The sequence below is a fragment of the Drosophila tropicalis genome, unplaced genomic scaffold, assembly GCF_018151085.1.
Source record: "Drosophila tropicalis isolate 14030-0801.00 unplaced genomic scaffold, ASM1815108v1 contig_108, whole genome shotgun sequence".
NCBI classification, from domain to species: domain Eukaryota; kingdom Metazoa; phylum Arthropoda; class Insecta; order Diptera; family Drosophilidae; genus Drosophila; species Drosophila tropicalis.
In genome coordinates, this window is record NW_027172444.1 from 671,100 (window position 1) to 680,480 (window position 9,381).

General features: G+C 36.6%; 1 long non-coding RNA gene across 1 annotated transcript; it reads left to right on the plus strand.

Moving 5' to 3' along the window:
* Positions 1-663: 663 nt before the first annotated feature.
* On the plus strand, positions 664-1,182 carry LOC137572737 (uncharacterized). The gene is made up of 3 exons (XR_011031732.1): positions 664-849; positions 971-1,096; positions 1,171-1,182. It is a non-coding gene; the product is annotated as an uncharacterized lncRNA (long non-coding RNA).
* Positions 1,183-9,381: the final 8,199 nt, after the last annotated feature.

Sequence of the window (9,381 nt, forward strand, 5' to 3'; positions counted from 1 at the left end):
ATATGGTTTATTGATAACTAATGTAGTTTCGTATGGTAAACCTCCTGTATCAATAGTTGACATTTTGTGTAATTTTTGACGCATGGAAGTTTGCTGCTCGACACTTTGACAACCAATGTATACATCTGTTGCTTCTGAAATGACTTTTTCGACTGCAGAATTCAAAACTTTACTTGTACTGAGCAACTGAATGATTATCGAAGAATAATCTTATACCGTCTGGACAAAGTCTTTTAACCTCTTCTTCAGAGTAAAATCTCGATTCAATCAATTGCAACTCGTCCTCGTCTAACAGCTGTCCATCACCAATTTTCGTTAATATTGTTGAAAAAGTTCTATTGGCTTGTCGCATCACTTCACTTAGTTCGAAGAATTTCAACCCTCGGCATAGTGTTGGCCCCGTATAAATAAGTAAATAAAAATGTATCACAAAAAATATGTAAATATATAAAAAGCATTATGAATAAAAAGCATTATGAAAAACTTCGACCAAGCTGGGAGTCGAGCCCCGGCCGCCCGATCGCCAAGCGAGCACACTAACAACAGAGCCACGTCGACACTTTGTAAAATGCCGTCGAGTTCTGTAGTTAGTGTGCTCGCTTGGCGATCGGGCGGCTTTTATATATTTGCATCTCATTCTCTCGCAGGCTAAATACTATAAGATCTATATGTGTCTCTTTTTAGTGTCGCTTTTTCGTTTCATCGAGTCTCAAATCACTCCCAACGATTCTAAAGAAGTTTTCACTTCAAAAATAAATAAAAATGTGTAGTCGTGGAATGGAAAACAAAAACGTTGGACAAACACGTTAAGGATTGGGAACTATCATGTAACCTTGGAACAGGTCAGGGGTATGTACATATGTACAATATATAAAAGTGTGTAGGTCGCTATGGAAGAGCGGGAAAACCTTGCACTTTTATTAGTATGTAGGGGCAAATGAAATGAATAATGAAATTTTGTACTTATCAGAAATTCCGCCGATGCAAGCTGGAGGAGCGGAAGGATATCCGGCTCAAAGGACCAATGTTCGTGGAGGGGCGGAAGGACCCAAATAATATACAAGTACTTGGCGGGTGCCAATTTCTTCTGGATATGGTGAGCGAGTGGTGAATTAATAACGCGCGATAACTTCGGTTAAACAAAACTTATGCTTTATTTAATATTCACAGGGAGCCCGACACACACGAAATGGTTCGGGTTAAAATATACAAAATTCGAGATAGAAAAAAATCTGAAGAAGAGAACGGGTGTTCGGGTGAAAAACTCGTACTAGAATCAATGGCGATGCCCATGGGAAAAATCAAGTCACTCCTCCTGGTGTGACCGTAGACGCCGAGGATCAAAAACCCTCCTCACTCCTCACTGCTTTTCGCCGCTCACTGCTGTTCACCCAGTGGCGTGAACAGCTGTCTTAGCTACACCGCGCCCCGGGAATTTTGCCGGTTTCTTTGGCCGGCTTTGGCCCTGGCCACCCTGTGGCTACCCATGTTGACGGTCTGAAAATAAATACCAATAAAAATTAATCCATATTTTCTAATAAAAAAAACAAAACAAAAAAAAAAAAAATACTTACACAATCCTTGAATCATGATGAAATAAGTATAAGGTGGTTCCATCGGCAGCAGCGCTGCTTACGACGAGGTCTTATTTCAGTTGTCGTTCGACTTTGAACAAGTGAAGTTGTGAGGGGACAAATTTTTTCGTATTTTTTTTTAATTAACCCTACGATGGCCGCAAAATTATCGTATTGTGCTATTTGCGGCAGTCATGGGCCACAAGTAAAATTTTTTCGCGTGGGAAAAAATGAAGAAAAAAAGAAGTTGTGGGAAGAAAGCCTCCAGTGCAGCCTCAGTGACTATTCAAAGGTCTGTGAAAAACATTTTAAAGATTCTGAGGTGAAGTCTGAAACTTCTAACGGGCGCCCGTTGAAAAGGCAAAGATTAGAAAGTGGTGCAGTTCCGTATCGAGACCCGACTAATGTTAAAGAAGGCTACGCTAATTCGGGCACGCAAACAGAGTAAGTTAATTTATTGTTATATGTGGAAAGAAACAAATTAATAATCGCAATGTACATTTTTCTTAAAGAAATAATGGCATGTCAATAGAAATTGAGAGCCTAAAGGAGAAGATTTGTGCTATGCACGAGGAAATAGACGGCTATAGGAAGCAGATTGAGGAATGTCGCCACTTAAAAGAGAGCTTGTCAAAAATTTTCACGACAACCCAAATATTAAATTACGATGACATTTCTGCAGCCATTTGCCTACATGCCGCAGGCCCTCGAGCGTACTACCATCTGTATAAAAAAGGATATCCGTTACCAAGTCGTTCAACGCTGTTTAGATGGTTAGCAGACGTGGAAATAAATCCGGGTTCCCTAGATATTTGCATTGACCTCATGAAAAATGAAGAAATGGATGAGGCCGATAAAGTTTGTGTCTTATCGTTCGACGAGATGAACGTTGCAGCTGCTTTTGAATATGACAGCTCATCGGACATGGTGTATGAGCCAAGTGACCAAGTACAAATGGCTTTTGTTCGTGGCTTGAAAAAATCTTGGAAGCAACCTGTTTTCTTTGAATTCAACTCTCGAATGGACGCGGATACTTTATATACAATAATTATAAAGCTCCACACACAAGGATATCCTGTTGTAGCAATGGTGTGTGATTTGGGTCCTGGAAACCAGAGACTTTGGAAAGAGCTTGGTATATCTGAAAGTAAGTGTGCTACAAGAGGTTAACGAAACATAAGTCATATTTTTATTCTTTCTAGCAAAAACCTGGTTTAGTAATCCAGCGGATGACCAACTTAAAATTTTCGTTTTTGCGGATACACCGCATTTACAAAAGTTGGTTCGCAACCACTACATCAGTTCCGGATTTATTATCAACGGAAAGAAATTAACCAAGACTACTGTCCAGCAAACAATCAACCATTGTTCGAAATCAGATGTGTCAATAACGTTTAAGATAAACGAAAACCACATTAATGTTCGTTCGTCGGCAAAGCAGAAAGTATCCTTGGCAACGCAATTGTTCTCTAATACAACTGCCAGCTCCATAAGACGTTGCTATTCGCTGGGCTATGACGTTGAGAATGCATGTGAATCTTCTGATCTTTTCAAAACTCTAAATGATTGGTTTGATGTATTTAATTCAAAATTATCAACATCGAACTGCATTAAATCATCACAGCCTTATGGAAGACAACTTGACTTTCAGCGAAACATTTTGACAAAAATGTCAGACATTATGAGAACTAATTTGTTTGACAAACCCCACAGATTGCCTTTTCAAAAAGGTAATATCGTTAATAATGCCTCCCTGGATGAACTACACGTTTATTTAAGTGACAAATATAAAATGCAATATATTTTAATAAGTCGGCTCAATCAAGACATTGTTGAAAATTTTTTTGGCAACATGCGGTCAAGGGGTGGGCAGTATGACCATCCAACCCCACTCCAATTTAAGTATAGGCTAAGAAAATATATTGCAGGTATGATAAAATTTCAGAAATTACATTAAGAACTCAAACTAATAATAATAATTGTCTCATGTGCAGCTTCATGTTTTATCAATGTTTTGATCGTGATTGTTGGTAGCTATGTTCTGTGTTTTATGTTTTTCTTAAACTATTATAATTTATAACCAAACCTTAATTTGATTTAGCTAAAAATACAGATCTGTTAAATGTTAGTGGAAATGTTAAACACGAAAATGATGACCATTGGTTGAATTAAGACTACTCTTCGATGGCTAATAAAGAAAATAAAGAGCCTGAAGACATAGCATTTGATGTCGCCAGTAACATCAGAATTTCCAGGAGACAACGATGTTGATGAGCTGACGGAGGATGCCATTGAATATAATTAAAAAGCTGAACCTTTCCCATAAGTTTCGCGACGAGTCTTCGTCATTTACATATGTCGATGAAGTCTCGCATGGCGGACTGATAATACCGTCATTAGAATTTCGAGACACATTAAAAAAATTGGAACACATATTTCAAAGTTTCACTAACAAGAATTTTGAGATAAAAAAAAAAAAATGTTAAGGAAAACCTGTTAAAGCCTGCATCCCTGCATAAATTTAAATTTAAATATAAAAAAATTTTATTTTAAAATTAGAATCTACTTTAGAGTTAAGGCCTTAAACAAAAAAATATGTATTAAAATGCAAAAACAACGTTTAGTTGGCAGTTCTAAATTATTAAAAATATTACTTTAAAAATAAAATGTGTTTCTATTTCACTGTGCTAATTTAAACCCCTTAGGCCACGTACGGGTTAAGCAACACACAATATTGACATCTCTCTTACACTTCCTGAGCTACGTTCCTCTCACTTGCACTTATTGTTAAGATACATAGGACCGTACGATTTCACGACGGGACCACCTTATACTTATTTCATCATGCCTTGAATATGTAGTTCATGGCAGGCGATCGTCGATTGAATGTTTTTAGAGTTGCCACACTCTATGCTTGCAATTTATCGAAAGCTATATTATCAATACTTTAGCCATCGATATTTTGATTGGTTATCGAACTTTTTAAGTCGAATCGGAATTTTTAATTGAAAGTAATCTTGAAAGTTGTCCAAATATTTTGCATTGATATTGATAGTGAACCAGTCTAATAATCTCTTGCTTTTGGCCATTAAATTTAAAAGATTTTATTTGGATTTTATATGGCGCCATATAATAGGATGTAAAACGTTTCACAACACTACACGCAGCAACTATTTCGCCTGCAGAAGGTACCCCACATTTTCGCCGGCAAAAGATACCCTTACATTTTGACATTTTTCGTGAAATCGTTACGCTATTGGGTATTGGAACTATAACAAACGTATTCCAAAAAAAACTTCAATAATTCTGGCATTCAATCTTTTTTGAAGGTAGTATTTGCCGAACAAAATGAGCCCATTTTTCACACAATTTGTGTGAGCAAATTAAAAAAAAAGGAAGAGATGATTTTTTCTACCGAGGTTAAGATTAGTGTGTTAACATTTTATATCGATCCGGGTAAAACTTCAGAAGTTATGGGCAGTTGAACGCAGGTTGGCCGATCGTTTTATATTAAATTTTTGGGTGTCGAAAACTTTAAAACGCTCTCGTGAAAAGTTACCATTTTCAAAGTCGGCGAACATAATCCTGCAAAATCTACTGGACGAATCGATTGAAATTTTGCACGGTACTTCTTCACTAAATTCTGCAGGTAACGCTGACTTTCTATTATTTTGTATGATTTACTAAATTGGTTTACTAATATCGCCCGATGCTTAACAAATTTTGTTTCGGGATATCTACCCACTCCTGATGTGTATTACTGTGTTGACTTCTAGCCTTTTTATATGGTGGAGACTTTGAAGACCAACTACTTCTACCTCTGGGCTCTTCCTCCACTGTTTTGACATTTCGCTGATAGCTGAACTTTGAGCGTTTATTCTGTTTAAATCTTGCCCCTTTATGAACATTTTGCAATATCTGCCTTTTTTTTCTATAGACTCGGACAATTTGTTACCGGAATCTATTTTGACGCTATTTTTTAGTTGATCATTATTTAATTTAACGTTTGCCATCTGAATATTTTCATTTTGTACTGGCTCTGGGATATATACTTTTTCTTCCCCACATTTTACTTTACCTCCAAACTGAGGTCCTGCCGGGGGACATAAACTTATTTCTTTTACGTCAGCTTTTATATTACCTCTAAGGTGAGTTCCTGCCGGGGCCCGAGTTTGCTTGGACCTGTGTTGTATTTATTTTTACATTTACCTTTTTTCTTCTCTTCCCAACGTTTTTTTAAAGCTGTGACATCTATTATTGTTGCCACTACAGATTGATTACTTTTTGATTTGTTGCATTCCGAGACGATCCAACCAAATTGAGTATTTTGACCTAGTGGGCCATCAATCTTTGTAACTCCTTCTTTTATGATTTTGGTATATACGTTTACCCCCATTATTATATCAACCTTACCCGGTTTATTAAAGGTAGGCTCAGCAAGTACTTAGGATTGCCATTTTGACATATCCACGCTTACCCTTTTTAATGGAAGAGCTTTCGTTATGCCAGGGGCCTTTGCAGATCGAACAAATATCTTTAAACCCCACAGCCGACGTTTTTTCTAATGGTTTTTTCTCTTCTTTGCTCATGGCACTTAGCGAGCAGTATCTTTGCTCCAAGTATTCCATGACATCAGATAGCAATTGTATCTGCCTTGTTTTTCTAATCTGACTCTCGAATAATATCAGAGCCTCTCTGAAGTATAAGTTGAGCAAATATTATGTCAACTTAATCGGATAAATTTGTTTTGGTAAATGTTTACTATTACTACTCGAGATTTCAGTGTTGAAAAGTGGAAAAATCGGGTAAAGCTAGATTTCAGTTTTGTCAAACGCTATTTTTTATTTGGCGCGCTGTTTGACTGCCCTGGAAGCCAAATATTTGAATCTAAACTCAAAAGTCGAGGAATATTCGGCTGCTCTAGCAGCCGAATATTGTATTCTAAACTATATTTGTTCTATAAAATCAAGAAATATTGTAAACTCAACAATTTTTTCGTTTGTTGAAAATAGTGGGAACAAAATATTCAAAAAAGCCCGCGTATTCGAGTATCCAAAATTCGGCATTTGGCAACACCATCTCAAAATTGAACAGCTTTTTTTAGCCGGAAAAAGCTACTTTTAGCTATAGTCCCGCTAAAAATAATGATTTTCTTTTGTTAATTACTCAAAAACTACGAAACAAATCGCCAATGCGCACCTGAGGTCGTGCTCGTGGAATTTTTCTCTTTCGTTTGATACCAAAATTATGTAGTTTAAGCGCGTTTTGGGCCCGAGTAGTAATAGTAAACATTTACCTTTGTTTTAATTTTAATTAAGTGTATTGACTCATTAATTATGTCAATCACTCCTTTTACACTCTTTGTGGATTCATTGTTGATCATCTGCTCGGAAAATACCCTCCGATTATTTTCATACCGCTTGGTTAACAGTTCCCAAGCGGCACTATAATGTCAGCTGAACCTGACAAAAGATGAGCTACCATGCTCCTTGCTTAGCCTTTTAACGCGGATTTTAAATAATTGAACTTAAGAGCAAGACTTAAATCTTCTCTCTTTTTTTTCAATTAATTCCGTAAATAACTCCACAAACAGGTCCCATTCTCTAGCCTCTCCAGAAAATGTGGGTACCTGAATCTTTGGCAACACCGGTAGTTCGCCTCTAACGGTAACATGGTCACCCTTACAATTTTCCCTATTGTTTATTTTCATCTCTAACACTGATAGTGAATTCCGGACATCGAATTCTTAATCATCCATAGTAGAGCTGTGCGAAACATCGATGTAGTATCGATACATCGATGTTTCTCCTTTCGTAAAAAACATCGATGTTTTTTCTCCGATGTTCGATGTTTTTGCCAGTTTTTCCATCACTGAGAAAACAACGCAGTAAAAGCTAGACCGTTATTTTTGGAGTTATTGGTGTTGACAGGCAGTGGTTATAATGGATAAATATTAGAGAGCTGCATGAATGTCAAAAAAGGCACATTCGAATTAACAACGCTCAAAATGAGTTGAATTGAATTGAATGCGAAACGTCATGAATTTGAGTGAGTGAAAGCGCTCGCGAAAGACTCGGTCGTACGACATTTAACCGACAATAGACGAATTGAATGAGTGAGAATGCCGAAAAATTTTCAACGCCAAATGAATTCATTCGAATGCCAACCATTTTTTTTTGGCTTTGTCATGCTTGAAGCAGAAGAAGAAAAGGGAAAATGCAAAACAAAATTTTTGTTTTTATATTTATTATTTTATTATACATGTATACATTATATTCTAATTATAATTAAATTAATGTATGTTAGAGTGTAAGAACATAATCTTATTAATGTTTTCTGGATTTGTGGTGATTAGTGAATTCATTTCAATAGATTTCAGCAAGTAATAAACGGTGTTCCATCGAGTGGGACAAAAGCTTTTTAAAGATAAACCTAATGCTGAATTCATTCCTGATTTTTTGAAGTACTTAACCAATTTGCTGCAAATTGTAATAATACTCCCCATCTCGGGCACAGCATTGATGGCTTTTTCAATAGCGTTGTTAATTAGGTGATCAACGCAATGCATTTTGTCTACATCTTGGAAGGCCTTCACCATATTTGATCCACGGTCTGTCACAACTACGGGATTGTCCACTTCAATTTGACAGCCAAAGTCTTCGAGTATTTCATCCATTTTTGCTCGAATATTTAGGCCTAAACATAGACAAGAAAATTAAAATAACCTTTCGATTACAAGTGTAGATAAACAAACCTGTGCACGACGTGTCTTTCATAGACTTCATGGCAATTAGTCGGTCAGCCAGTACACCTTCCTTCACATAATGGATAGTACACGACAAATAAGACGTTTTCAAATAATTGTCGGTCCATATGTCACTTGTTATGGCGTAACCCATTTCCTTAAACTTTTGAATCTCGATCTTAATAGGACCGATATGGCACTCATAAAGCGTTTTAATGTTTCTCGATATTGTTGTGGGGTGGGGCAATAACCTTTTTATGTCCACGTTTTTTCCATAAGTTGCTCCTACGTTAATTAAGAAGGCTGCAAACTTTTTCAATCCTGAATCATCAACGATTTTTAGAGGACGACAGTTCGTCACAACCCATTCTGTTGCGACTGCTACACCCTCCTGCTTCGTTTCAGGGTTAACATCAATTGGGGCGGCTTCATTAAATTTACTCGCGTTAACCAAGTAGCATTTATGTTTTACAATGTTTGATGTGCTTCCTGTAAACTTATATACAGTAAAGCACATCTTACAAGCTACAAAACTCTGCAACTCGTCTCCCATATTATTTTTTATTTTAGAAAAAAAATTCCACACCTCGCTTCGGCCTCTCTTTTCAATCAAAGAATACAGGCCACTCTCAAGCTTCTCCTTAACATCACTTGGGATATTAATAACCTATATATTTCAAAATCATTAAATTAAATCTGGAAAATAACGCACAAGAAACATTTATGGACAGGTCACAAATACAAGTTGATTAACTAAGCACAAACATAATCATTTATGAAACAAAAAAGAAAACATATTTATGCATATTAACCTACATTACCTACATAAATACATACATACATACATATATGTATATAACAACTAGCAACAACAATAAAAACAAAACCATCATCCGCTTGACTGTTTTCCATTATGCCTGCCACAATTGTCTCCAACGAAATGAACGATGCTCAAAATGTGTGTGCTACAAATAGAATAATTCGAGTGTGTTCGGCATTTCCAAAGTTTTCACTCGGCTTTACGCTTCATTCTATCGAATTCACTCGAGTGAGTGACTTTGG